The 14,262-nt window shown below is 35.3% G+C and overlaps 1 long non-coding RNA gene across 2 annotated transcripts in view; it reads right to left on the reverse strand.

Moving 5' to 3' along the window:
* LOC123793626 (uncharacterized) overlaps window positions 1–14,262 on the reverse strand; it is a 134,364-nt gene that overhangs the window by 57,153 nt on the left and 62,949 nt on the right. For both annotated transcript variants that reach the window (XR_006780041.2, XR_015722997.1), the window contains exon 3: window positions 13,592–13,648. This is a non-coding gene — a long non-coding RNA (uncharacterized LOC123793626). The remainder of the gene's footprint in view (window positions 1–13,591; window positions 13,649–14,262) is intronic.

Genomic DNA, 14,262 nt, shown 5'->3' on the forward strand with positions numbered 1-14,262 from the left:
GGCCCATAAAGGCATGCACTTTCATGACCCCCCAATGCAAACTTTCACGGCAAAAGTCAAATAAAAAGGCAGCAATATTCCAAACTAGCACCTAGTTTATTTTTCATTTCTCTTTTCTGCATACATTTATTTCTAGCTTTCTTTTTCCTCAGGAAAATATCATATTATCCAGGTTTTTTTTGTTTTGTTTTGTTTTTTAAGCAACTTCTCTAATTAGCGTGTATAATATTCTTAAATAGGGAGCTGGAAAGGTTGCTGAGAATGAAAAAGGCATTGATATGCCAAAGTACACAGTACTGTGGTGGTTTTAGGATTAAAAAGAGTACCTGGTGCCAATGGAGATAACATGCAGATGCCAAATTGTCTTTATTTCTGTTTATCACAGAGCCTCGAACAAAAATTAATGGAGTTTATTTCTTAATTCCTAAAGGTCATTCAAGCACCAAGAATTTCCAAGTAAAACATAAAAACTCTTTCTTTCTGTTGATAAAAACATTTAATTTTTCTGAATCCATCTGATGACATAAAAGAGGAAGTTTTCTGAATTGAGAGGTAGTGCCAAGTACAATTGAGAAATAGGGGTGAGGATTTATTTGCTGCTGGTGGATCTTCCTTAACCACCAGGAATATTGATCCACATCTCAGGTTCTAGACAACTGAGAAAATAACCACATACATTTCAAGATCTACTTATCGTTCTAAATTCAAAGATTAGAGAAGTTTGCCTAAACCATTATTAATGACAAGTCTGACTAGCAATGAAGAGCATAGACTTTGAGATCAGACTGACTTGTGTTGGAATCCCACTTATGTTACTCATTGTCCATAATTCCGGTCCTTAGTTTTCTCACTTGACAACAAAGATAATTGGACCTAATATTTATTTATTTTTTAAAAACACATTTATTGAGTAAGTGCTACACATTATTGTATGGTATGCATTGAGAATACAGTAGTAAACACAGCAGACAAAAGAAGTAGAACTTAAATTCTTTTAAAGGAAACAGACAATATAAAGAAAGTAAATAGTGCTATGGAGAAAAATAAGCAGAGACAAAGATCTGGGAGTATAGAGTATTGAAATTTTAAGAGGTATTGGGAAGCCCATATTGAGAATGTGACATTTGAACAATGTGTAGAAGAAGGTAAGGAAAGGCACCATCAGGTTCCTATTTAAAAACAAAACAAAACAAAACAAACAAAAAACCCTCATTCTAGCTGGAAAGAGCAGTAAGTGTGAAGATGTAGAGGTAGGATGTATGTGCACTCTTTTTTTTTTTTAATTTTGTTTTATTATATTATGTTAGTCACCATACCGTATATCCCTGGTTTCTGATGTAAAGTTCGATGATTCATTAGTTGCGCGTAACACCCAGTGCACCATGCAATATGTGCCCTCCTTACTACCCATCACCAATCTATCCCATTCCCCACCCCCCTCCCCTCTGAAGCCCTCAGTTTGTTTCTCATAGCAGCAATGTCCACAATAGCTAAATCGTGGAAGGAGCCGAGATGCCCTTCAACAGATGACTGGATTAAGAAGTTGTGGTCCGTATATACAATGGAATATTACTCAGCTATCAGAAAGAACGGGTTCTCAACATTTGCTGCAACATGGCCGGCACTGGAGAAGAAAGGGATAAAGAAAGGGGGGGATGTATGAGCACTCTTACTGAACACCGGCACCAGGCTTATAGTGAACAGAGAGGCAAGGGAGATCTGCATACCTTTTTGTTGTTAGAGTTCGCATACATTTTATTTTTCAAAATAAATAAAAAACAAATAATACGTGGGTCTTAGAGGAAGAAAACTTGGGAAAAAACTAAGGAATAATATCTTGAAGTTACAGAAAAATCATATATTGTATTCTATTTATTCTAATACATATAATTTTAATATATTTTGACATGTCTAAAATTGGGATTCAGATAACAATAAATGTATTAGGAAATTTTATAATTTCATTGACTTTTTTTCTTCCTTAGTCATCTGAAAACAAAGCGTCTTAGAGTTGATAGCACTGTAGATTCAATGAAATAGGGTAGCTATGTAAGTTACTTGAAAAAATAATGAGAATAAAAAAGAAAACTTTTGTATCCTTAGTAGAAGGCAAGAGTTCTCAATTTCTTGGGAACAAAAGAAACAGGCAAAAGGACATAACAGTCCAAGTTCAAAAAGATGATAGGATGACACAAACCAAGATGAAAAGAGGGAGGGAACATAATGTAACATAGTGATCACATGAAAAATCACATTTCATTTTGAGAATTACATGCTGTCCTGGAGATTGTAAGGAGTGGAATGCCTGTGGAGCAGTTATAAGGAAGATAAGCTTAAAGAAATTTTCTTTTTCCTATAACCAAGCAGAAAAGAACAAAGGTATAAAATTAATGAGTGAGAAGGTGATAGGTGATAGATTTGTCTACACACACACACACACACACACACACACACACACACACAAATGGAGGCTTCATAATAAGCATTCCTGAGGCAAAAACACAGAACAGGAACAAAAGCAGTAATTAAATATAAAGCAAAATACATTTTCTTGATCTGAAATGATACAAATATACAGAACAAGGTAATTTTCCATTTGCCCAGTACATACAACAAGATTTTTGGAGACAAAAAACTACATGCATTTGATAAGGGGAAAAAAATGAAGAAAGTAAAACTAGATTTCTCATAAATGAACACAAATCAGCATAAACTCTGCCTTTCTTCTGTGTTGGTAAATGCCTAAAATTAAAGTAACAGTGAATACAAAAAATTTAAGGAAAATCGTTCTGGGAATTTCATACTCAGCCAAATTATGTTTCCAGTGTGAAGGGTACAACCCCCCTTCCAGTTAGGTGATAACTGTGCTGGGTGATCTGTTGTCACAAGGAGAGTTAATCCTAACCTTAGTCTAACGGCTACATTTGAAGATTCTGTCAGAATATGATCTGGAACTTGCTTCCACTCAAGAAATTTCAAAAACTTCACTGTGAGAAACAATATTTATGGAGGACTTTCTTTAGGATGTAGTGTCATCCAATTTTAGAGATAAGTATTCCTCAAATTGTGTTCATGTGAACATAAATATTCTCAGAATTATTTGTAGAGAGCCACAGTGAAAAATTTCTTTGATTAAATATGTCAGGAACTTTCTGAGCTAAACTATTTCAAACCAAATTCTCTACTATAGTACTCCTTGGAGCCTGTAAGAAACTCAATATGCTTTGCATATCTTCAGGAGTAGTATAAAGTGTCAGCATTCACATGTATTCATTTCTATTACATCCCCAAAACACACAGAAATCACTTATGATTATTTCACATAATACTAATATTCCACAGACCACACTTTGGGAAATGTCCTTGAGTTACTTTGGGAGATGTTACCAAAAGTATGGTCTGTGGAATATTAGTAATATGTATTCAAATATTATATATGCCAAAACTGGAACCAACTTAAATATCCAGCAGTATGAAAATAGCTTAGACAAACCACTGTATCCATGCAAAGAAATATTATACAATCACCAACTCCATAAAATGCCAAGGGAAAGAGGTACCAAAATTTATACTACAATCAAAAAGCTTAATGTCAGGCACTTACACTACAGTCCGATTTGTCACAGCCAATTTGCGTGGCTTTACTCTCAGGGAATTTCTTGGTCCCTATAACTGGACTCCTTCACAATTTTCCCCCAACCTTGACAAATAGTGTTACATGTTCATTATATTTTATTATAGTTTGTTATATTTTATTTATATATTATTGTTTTATTTTGTCAATTGTAGGATATAACTTAGATACTAACTTGGTGGATATTTTTTATTAATAAAATAATTCAAAGTTTTAAATTATTTTTTATTAAGTTTTCATTTTAATTCCAGTATAGTTAACATACAGCACTATATTAGTTTCAGATGTACAATATAGTGTTTCAACAGTTGTGTACATACTCAGTGCTCATAAAGTGTTCTCTTTAATCCCCTTCACCTATTTTGCCCATCCCCCCACCCACAGGCCCTCTGGTAACCATCAGTTTGTTCTCTATAGTTAAGAGTGTTTCTTGGTTTGTGTCTCTCTTTTTTTCTTTTCTTTTGCCCATTTGTTTTGTTTCTGAAATTCCACATATGAGTGAAATCATATAGTATTTGTCTTTATCTGACTGACTTATTTCTCTTAGCATAATACTCTCTAGCTCCATCCATGTCATTGCAAATGGCAAGATTTCATTCTTTTTTAGGGCTGAATAATATTCCTGTGTGTGTGTGTGTGTGTGTGTGTGTGTGTGTGTGTGTGTACCACATCTTTATCCACTCATCATGCGATGGACACTTGGGCTGCTTCTATAATTTGACTATCATAAATAATGCTGCAATAACCATAAGAGTGCATGTATCCCTTTGAATTAACGCCTTTGTATTTTGGGGGTAAATACTCAGTAGTGCAATTACTGGATCATTGGGTAGTTCTCTTTTTAATTTTTTGAGAAAACTCCGTACTGCTTTCCACAATGGTTGCACCAGTTTGCATTCCCACCAACAATGCATGAGAGTTCCTTTTTCTCCACATCTTCACCACTATTTGTTGTTTCTTGTGTTGTCAATTTTAGCCATTTTGACAGGTGTGAGGTGTTATCTCATTGTAGTTTTAAACAATTCTAAATTTAAATTTACAGCAAATTTTCACCTTCTTCATTAGTTCAATATTTCTAAATGTGACAGCAGTTCACACTTCACTGAAAAACATTACATAAGAATATTGACTCTTTTTCAAATTCTTCTGAACAACTTATATTGCATATGGAATATCGTGTGTGTGTGTGTGTGTGTGTGTGTGTGTGTGTGTGTGTGAATAGGTTATCCTTTGCTGTGCAACAAACCACTTAAATTCAGTGGATTAAAAACACCAAGACTCTTGATGCCTGGGTGGCTCAGTCAGTTGGGCATCTGCCTTTGGCTCAGGTCATGATCCCAGGGTCCTGGGATCAAGTCCCACATCGGGCTCCTTGTTCAGTGGGAGCCTGCTTCTCCCTCTGCCTACCACTCCCCCTGCTTGTGTGCTCTCTGTCTCTCGCTTTCTCTCTCTCTCTCTCTGGCAAATAAAATCTTTAAAAAAAAAAAAGCACCAAGACTCTCAATTCATGATTCTGTGAGTTGGCAATTTGAACTAAATTCAGCTGAGCAGTTTTTCTAATTTTGCTTGGGTTCGTGCATGTGACTGCAGTCAGCAGGTGGCTCTGCAGGGGCCAATGATCTAAGGTAGCATCATTCTCGTAACTGACAGTTGTAAGGCTATTGGCTGGGATGCCTTGACTCTCTTCAAGAGACTTCTAACAGGCTAACTTGGGCTTGCTCAGTGATGATCTGGAACAAAAGCAGAAGCCACAGGCCTCTTGAAACTCAGGCACAAAATCACTTTTGCTGCACCCAATTGATCAAAGCAAGTGCCAATGCCACTGCAGGTTCAAAGGAAGGGGAGCTAGACCCCCGCACTGATGGAAGGAACAGCAGCAATCTGTGGCCATTTGCAAGCATCCATAGTTCCTTACACATGGACTTGAATAACTTTCGGAATTAAGTTTAAATAATAATTATTTTAGCTATAATGTCAAACACAACAGAGTAAATATTCTGAAACCACAGGCCTCAGATGAGAATTCTTCATATTTTTATAAATAAATTTTATCTAAAACTGGATACCCTGTATATCAGCCATGGAGGTGTACTACCCAGATCTCCCTCCAAGAGAGTAAAGGCTCGTTGAGTGCATTTAGCTAACAATCTTCAGCTGTAGCCTCCTTGAGATTCGCTGCTGCATTCACGTCAACGCTGTGTTTGCTTGGGGCAGTTCCCAGCCAGTAACTGAGCCTAGTGAGGTTCTATGGCCTGGACATTTCCATCCAGTGCAAGACTCCTCTTTGCACCGTCTCTGCACCAGAGCCTGTTAGGATGACTGCACGTCTCTCAGAACTATTAGTAGTCAGAAACTGTTAGTACCCAATCCTTCTTTCTCCCTCCTCTCCTTTAACAGATGTCAGACCTACTTCACAGTCTAAAGGCTTTCTTTACTATTTCTGCACCTCCTTTCCTTTTTCTTTTGTCAGCCTTACCCTCAATTTATTTCTTGTGGGCACTGCAGTACCTGCTTTCTTGAAGTTCCAAACTGACACACCTCTTCCATCTTAGCCAAAAATCTTGGCAAGTCAGGGTAAATTCAATTACTCCACAGTGTTCTCATTATCACCACCACCTCCAGCAAGAGTTTTGATGTTTCAGTACATTTATGAAGCATCATGACATTAGTTTCTGGTTATCATCAGATTACCTTTGGCATTTGCTGAGATGTTCAATATCATGTGGTCTTTAGACACAATCAAGCCTGCATGCCAGTACCGGCCCCACAGAGGAAAGGAGTCTCCCTTCACATTCTGGCAACTATCTTGACGTTCCTTCCCTTTCAAATGAAGTGTCCCTTCATCATAATCACAAGACCCCTTCAGACTTGCCAAGTCTTTTATAAGTAATATCTGTAGCTACTAAGGAACATGGGAAACGGCCACTTCACTAGAGCATACCATCCGCACACGCTGAACTCCTACAGGGTTCGCCTCTTGCGTCATGTCAGAAAGAGGTCAGAGACATCTCTTTGATTATCAGAATATTCTTACCTATAAGGCTAATGTGAGTGGGAAGACAGGCAGGCCAGAAGGCTCTTTAAAACTACACAATTCATACCAGCACTTAAATCTCTCAATTCCTGTTCCGGTTTACTAGGGATGCCATATAAACTATCATACAGTGGGTGGATTATATAACAGAAATTTATTTTCTCAAAACTCTGGAGGGGTGCCTGACTGGTTCTGTCGGCTAAGCATCCGACTCTTGATTTCAGCTCAGGTCATGGTCTTGGGATCCTGGGAGAGAGCCCCACATCATCCATGCTCAGCATGGAGTCTGTTTGGGATTATCGCTCTCTCTTTTCCTCTGCCCCAACCCCCCCATGCATACATACATACGTACATATACGAACAAACAAACAAACAAACTCTGGAGGCTAGAAATCTGAGATCAAGATGTTGGCAGGTTGTTTTGTTCTGGAGACTTCTCTCCTTGGTTAATGGATAGCTGTCTTCTCTGTGTCTTCACATGGTCTTCTCTCTGTGCCTGTCTGTGCCCTAATCTCTATTTATAAGAACACCGGTCATATTAGATTAAGGCACACTGATAAGCCTCATTTTACCTTAATTATTGCTTTAAAGTTCTTATTATAAATATAGTCACATTCTGAGATATTAGGGGTTAGGACTTCAACACATGAATATTAAGGGTACACAATTCAGACCATAACACTTCCCTTTAGTATTTCTCTCTCCCCTTGTAGCCTGGGGGATCTTCTCTTGACTGGGGAAAAAAGCATTTTCACGATCATATATTTTTCAATATTGCTTAGACAAAAACTATCTTAACAATAAAAGTCTGAGAATTGTCTTCTATTTATTCTTTTGTTTTCTACTACATCAATCTTTATCTAAGGGCACTATGTTGCTGGTGCCTTTTTTTCAATTTTGTCTTTGGGTCAAGACAGTACAAAGGGTAGGAAGCAATGATGGAAAGGAAAAATACATCACTTAATACTTCATAATAACACCCCAAAGCTAAAGCATAATGTCTTAGAGATTGTCCAGGTTAAAATTGATTGTTTTAATATGTTAATTAGAATGTCAAAAATACCATAATCTAAAAACTTATCAGAATCAATGTATCATTAGCCTGTTACTTCCCTTTTTATGGTGAAAATTAAGTCTGGCAGAGACTCTTTTCACAAAATTATATATCTTTGTTGCTGCATGTCATACATTGGCTTTACATTTAGTATAGTTAGAACAGGTAGTTGACATTTCTCTAATGAGTCACACCTTGCTCAGTTTGAATATGAGTTCAGTGCTATTTTCACACCTTCAGAAATTTCTGCGTTCCTCAATGTGTATTCACAGCTGGAGCTAATAGATCTATCACTAACTAGTTTTTGAAGTACCAAAATGATTCTGAGTAGCAAAAGGAGCACAGAATAAGAAACCAAGGAATGAATCTACCAGTAGTTATTGTAGAGGTCTTTATCAGGTTGTAAGTATGCTTGAATGCAAACCATAGGTGACTGTGAATTTTAGTGTTAATCATAGACTACATTTCCTTAATATGGAAAAAATCTTCTTTATTTAAAATGTAAACTAAGTTGTCATTGCTTTGTAATTTAAAAGATCAAGTTAGGTGTCAAGAGTTGTAAATCATCATCTCAGGGTTGCCAATAATTAGTTGTTTGACCTTGAATTCTTTCACATAACCTTCCCGAATTCAATTTTCCCATCTAAGAAACAAAGGTAACAAACTAGATGATCAATTTATTAATTATGGTTCTCAAATGGTGACTCTTGTAAGGATCTAAAGTACTGATGCCACCCACCCCTTCCAAGACGAACCCACTATTGCTATAACATTCCTGCCTAAATCTTAATCTTTTTGGAGAATTACCCTGATAGTGTTGCCTACAGTTCTTGATCACTGACCACATGTCTTCATGTCTCTTCTAGTAGATTGGATAAGGGTTTCTTCATTGCTATATAGTCTCCTATTCATTCACATTTATTCAGCATGGGCCAACTATACGCCCAGTGATAAATGGGAAAGATTTTTAGATGTATGGAGGATTTTGCCTTTATGTAGATTATAATATATTATTTAGGAAAATTAATCAATGCAGAAAAAATTAGTTTTCCACTGGAAGGTATATTAAGCCATTGGGAAAAATAAACCTATCTACTTATTATCAAATATATAATTACACATAAATATAAAATTAAGTGCTATAAGATCCCTTGTAGTTGTATACTTATTATCAAAATAAATAACCTAAATTTGTGCTCTCTTCAGAAAAAAAAAATAGTGTCATTATGTGATACAGGGAAACTTGGAAGCATTTTCTTGAAAATTATTTAAAACCAACTGAACAGATGAGTGGACAGAGGTTATAAAAAATGGTTTTTAAATCAAGTGAGAAAAACATTATTCTCAGAGGAAACTTTGATAGTAGATTTCTGTTTATAGTATGTTGAACAGATAGATACTTCAGACTAGAATGAAAGTAAAACCTTTTTTTTTTTTTCCTTCAATAAAGCTGTTAGAACGATCTGCATACCTGGTCTAAATAGGACTGTGGAAAGTTACAAAGAGAATATCCAGAAGAGAACATACAAAGAAAATAACAAAAATCCATGCTGGTAATTACAGACATTTTATTTTTGTCTCCCCAAAATTATCAAATTAGATACATTAATTCTTTTTACTATCTTATTAATCTTGGAATATAATGGGACATGTAATCAAAAAGATGTACAGAGGAGCAAATTCACCTAAAATTGCCCACAAAGTTTTATATTATTGAAATCATAACTCTAGCCTGCTATTTTTTTTTTTTCACAAAAAGTCAGCTTTCAATGAAACCCAGCAGAGAAAATATGTATGCCTAGGGGGGAGAATATTTTTCACCTTTATAGGCACTGAAATTGAATCTGTTTTACTCACAATCTATTGTACATAGCTGCAGTCATAAATTTTAAAGGTTCAAGAATTCACTTTTCAAATGAAACAATGACCATTCTTCTACTGAAATCCCTCAATAGTCCCCAAAGAAAACACTACATTCCACATTTTCTACAATCATTTTACGTATATGATTTTCTTGATATGGGAATCAGTGAAACTTCACACTACCAAAAATAAATACTGCTTTCCTTTTTAAAGATTGAGTAGAGTTTGGCTTTTCAAGGGACTGCATTATAAGAGACATGGGTTCAGTGCGCAAATCTGTGAGGCAGAATAAAAAGTTCAAATGCAAAGGAAGAGGGACAAAAATTTCAAGAGCAGAGCATTTTGTCCACAGATAAACAGGAGATTTATTCCAGAAATAAGTAGCACTAAACCAGGTTTCATAGAAAATGAATGAACCAGAGAATGTTTTTCCTCTAAAAATGGTATCACGGATCTTGTCCAGGAGCGTGTATAACTGGATTGAATGACCAAATTGGAATGGGAGAGAGAAACTCTGCTGAAGTAACAAGGGAGTGAGAACAAAGGCCAGCACCGCATGAACAACGAAGATAGTCATGAAACAAAGGAAGAGAATAAATTCAATGACATTTTTTTTAATTTTTAAAAATAAAAATTAAAAGAAAGTGAATTTCTTCAAATTCACTGGTTAAGTTCTTAAACCAGTTTAATATTTATGAACACATTCCTGAAAAATAAAATGAAGGTTTAAAGTAGAAGGAAGTGATTACTATCACATTAATAAGTATCTATTAAATTCCTACCAATACAAGGGGTTATGCGAAATTTGATTTTCAGATCCGGTTAAGTAGACAAACTGACAATACAGTCACATTAATTTTGACTCCAGTTACTCCTCAAGATTAAGGTAATGGAGTAAGGAATATATTCAGTGTAGTTAACTTATTCTGCAAAGAAGCATGTGGCTAGAATTTGGGATTTACTGAATAATTTTTTAGTTAACTATGATCTATGCCTTGTTTCCTTTCCAATGACATATTTTTTTCCATGATAAAAATAAAAATCTCTACAAGTTAGAACTCAATTTTCGACCATGCTATATTTTTCCTTATGTATTTTGAGAAAATAAGGTGTTCGTAAGACAGGGTATTGAAATAACATTACTTGTGATTCTTGGTCATAGTAATGTTCTATGATAAGATTAATAAATATATGTGTAAATTTGAAAGTTTTGGTATATTATGATATCAAAAATATAATGAATTTTATATTAGGCATATATTTATTCTAGCTATATATAATTGACATATGATCAATTTAGAAGCAGAAATGCAAAGGAAGATAATTCATCTAATTTTTGTAAAATGTCTTTATGAGATTAAAAGTAATTGTATTTTGGAAGTTTTGCCCACTTAAGTAAAAACACTAGCTATTATTTCACTATAGTAAAAGTGACATAACAGTGAACCCAAACAGGATACGATTTTATTGAGCTATTAATTTAAAAATAAAAACAGAAATATCTAGAAAGTGATCATTCTTCTTACTATTATTAGAACATAATGATGTTGCTACAGTTAGTGCTGTAAATATACTAAAATATTTTCAAGTTGAAAGGATTATATTATAATAAATATATCTAATTACTTTAATAGAAAATAATATTTTTCTTTTAATGTCTTGAGAAAATTAAAACACTTAATTTTACATATTAACAGTGTATTTAATTAAAACTAGATCAACTAATCAGAGAAAAAAATAACCAGGACTTTGATTGGTAACACCTGGGTCCAGATAACAAATAAAAGAGAAATCCTACCTTTGAATCCAGTAGAAATTCTAATCGTGCTTAAATTTATTATACATAGGAGAGTCATTTAAAGGCTACTCTTTTAGTATAGTAAAAGAATATTTGTTAAGCACTTACTTTATAAAAGGGTTATTGAAGGAGAGGACTGTGTCTTGGGAACCTGTGTCTCAGGAAGATTAAATGGAAGGTTTGATACATGCATGCCCTCAGCTCTTCCCTTTTGGCTTGAGAATTTTTCTTTTATTTATATATTTTTTTCTTTCAGCCCCACTTCTAAAAATATCACTGACATGAGACCCTGCTGCCATAAATAAAAAAAAAAACAACTCACTAATCATGGAAGAGGATTTTTTTGTTTTCCTGCTCGTTGCAAATGTAGTTTCTTAACTTGCTTTCTTAATGACTTTAGAAACTTCTAAATAATCATGCAGGAATCAAATGGCCACGTATAAATGTTTTATTATTATTATTATCACTATTATTATTATTATTATTATTCTGTGTGTAAACTTTGACCACAGGGCAAGAACTATGTCTTTTCATCTTTATATCCCTAGCACCTACCACTCTCCTCAGCATGAGGAGACTCAAGTAGCTGCTGAATAAATGAACAGCTAGATGAGTAAATATCAGAGTCACAAAGCTAAAGGACCTCCAGCAACTCAGATGCATTAAAAAGGTATTTGACTATGTTGGGATTCATGAGTCTAAATACAATCATTTATTTAGTAGAACTATTGAATTTGAGGTCATTTAATACTGTAGTTTCTTTCTTTCTTTCTTTCTTTCTTTCTTTCTTTCTTTCTTTCTTTCTTTCTTTCTTTCTTTCTTTCTTAGATTTCATTTATTTATTTGACAGAGAGAGACAGCCAGCGAGAGAGGGAACACAAGCAGGGGGAGTGGGAGAGGAAGAAGCAGGCTTCCAGCAGAGGAGCCCGATGTGGGGCTTGATCCCAGAACGCAGGGATCACGCCCTGAGCTGAAGGCAGATGCTTAACGACTGAGCCACCCAGGTGCCCCAGTACTGTAGTTTCTTGATTGGGGTCTGTGGACTCCTTCCTATCGGAAATTCCACATTATTTAAAATAAATAAAATTCCAAGATTCTTTGCAATAGCTGAATTTATATCATGATGATTTCGTGAAGGCAAATATATATGAAACTAGTTAATTTTTAGTATATACTATTTGAATGTGTATATGTATAGGATTTAAATAAAGAAATAGTAAAAGGTAAGTGAAAAGTCTGCCAATCACTTCTTCAGTGTTAAGTGATTTGTCTACGTCAAATACCTAGTTAGCAAAAAAGCAAGGAAAAAATTCATTTCTTGAAATAATAAGGAGGTTATTTCACTACAAAAGAGAAACTGCATCTAAGGAGTAAAAATAACATTAACTTTCAAATTTAATAAAGTTACAAAGGTGAAAATCATGAATTTATATCTCCTAAATAGTAACTAGGCTGTAAAAATATATAAGGCAATTATCTTTAATTGCCTTAGAGAAAAAGGATTTAGGATGAAAGAGTAGGTTATAGGCCTAAGGCAAACAATTCATTCCTTTAAAAAAATAATTAATTTTTTATTTTAGAATAATTTTAGATTTACAGAAAAATTGTTAAGATAGTACAGAAGTTTTGTGTATTACATGCCCAGTTTCCCCTATCATTAGCAATTTATATTAGTATGGTACTTCAGTTATACATAATTAACTAATTTTGATATATTATTATTAATTAAAATTCTATACTTTATTCAGATTTTCTTAGTTTTTATATAACATCCTTTTTACGTTCTGGGAACCCATCCATGGTGACGCAGTATATTTGTCATGTCCCCTTAGGCTCCTCTGGGTTCTGATCATTTCTCAGACTTTTCTTATTGATTACTTTGACACTTTTGACAAGCTTTGAGAAGTATTGATCAGAAATGTTGTAGAATGTTCTTCAGTTAGGTTTGTATCATAATTTTAGTTCTTCAAATCAAACCAAACTGAACCCCCCCCAGGTGGTCCCCTAATTCAATATGACTAGGATTCTTACAAAGAGGGGAAATTTGGGCGAGATAAGCACATAAAGAGAGCACTGTTGGTTTAAAACCTCAGAAGCTTCCCAGGTGAAATCTGAAACTGACCACAGCACACGGAGCTGAGCGTAGGGAGAGATCGAAGAAAGAGGCTTACTCTAAATTGGTAGGTGGCAGGGAACAATGGAACTTACCAGGGTTGTCTTGAGCAGCCACGAGATGAGTAGATCTCTACATCTTCCCACTAGAACCTTAAAAAAATTGATATGGAGGCTTTAATTGGGTTCAGTCACATATACCATTCAGATGGTCTCAACAACACATTGCTCTCTCAAGGCTGTGTGCTTAAAGAAAGCTCCCACTGTGGGAATGATGGGCAGGATATGCATTCAAAGGACAGGGGAGGGAGTGAGAAGCCTTTGATTGCCGAGGTCCAGCTTGTAGGTCAATGCTGAACATGTCTTCTCAATGATCTCCTTCAACAAACACCGTGTTCTCCCTGCTACAAGCTAAGGAGCTACCAGGATCTAGGGGAGACCTAGAGCAGAACCTTTCCTACTGCCTTCAGAGTGAACATAGCCCAAAGTACACAGCGATTGCAGATTTTGGGTCTCCAGAACTGTGAGACAGTTAATTTCTGTAAGTGAAGCTACAGTGTGTGGTACTTGTTATGGCCGCCTCTAGAAACTAACACAAGCAGTTCACAGCTGTTCACATGATCCCCAGGAGGAAATAGGTTCATCATTAGACTGCAGTGTTACTGTACAGTTTCTCTTGCATTTGGTCCTTTTAAAATCCGTTCATTTATGGAGTTATTAGGCATGCAGCCTATTTTCCACCCCTTCACTGAGGTCGTTTCACATGA

Source organism: Ursus americanus, chromosome 35 (assembly GCF_024610735.1).
Source record: "Ursus americanus isolate L20-20 chromosome 35, mUrsAme1.1.p, whole genome shotgun sequence".
Classification (NCBI taxonomy): domain Eukaryota; kingdom Metazoa; phylum Chordata; class Mammalia; order Carnivora; family Ursidae; genus Ursus; species Ursus americanus.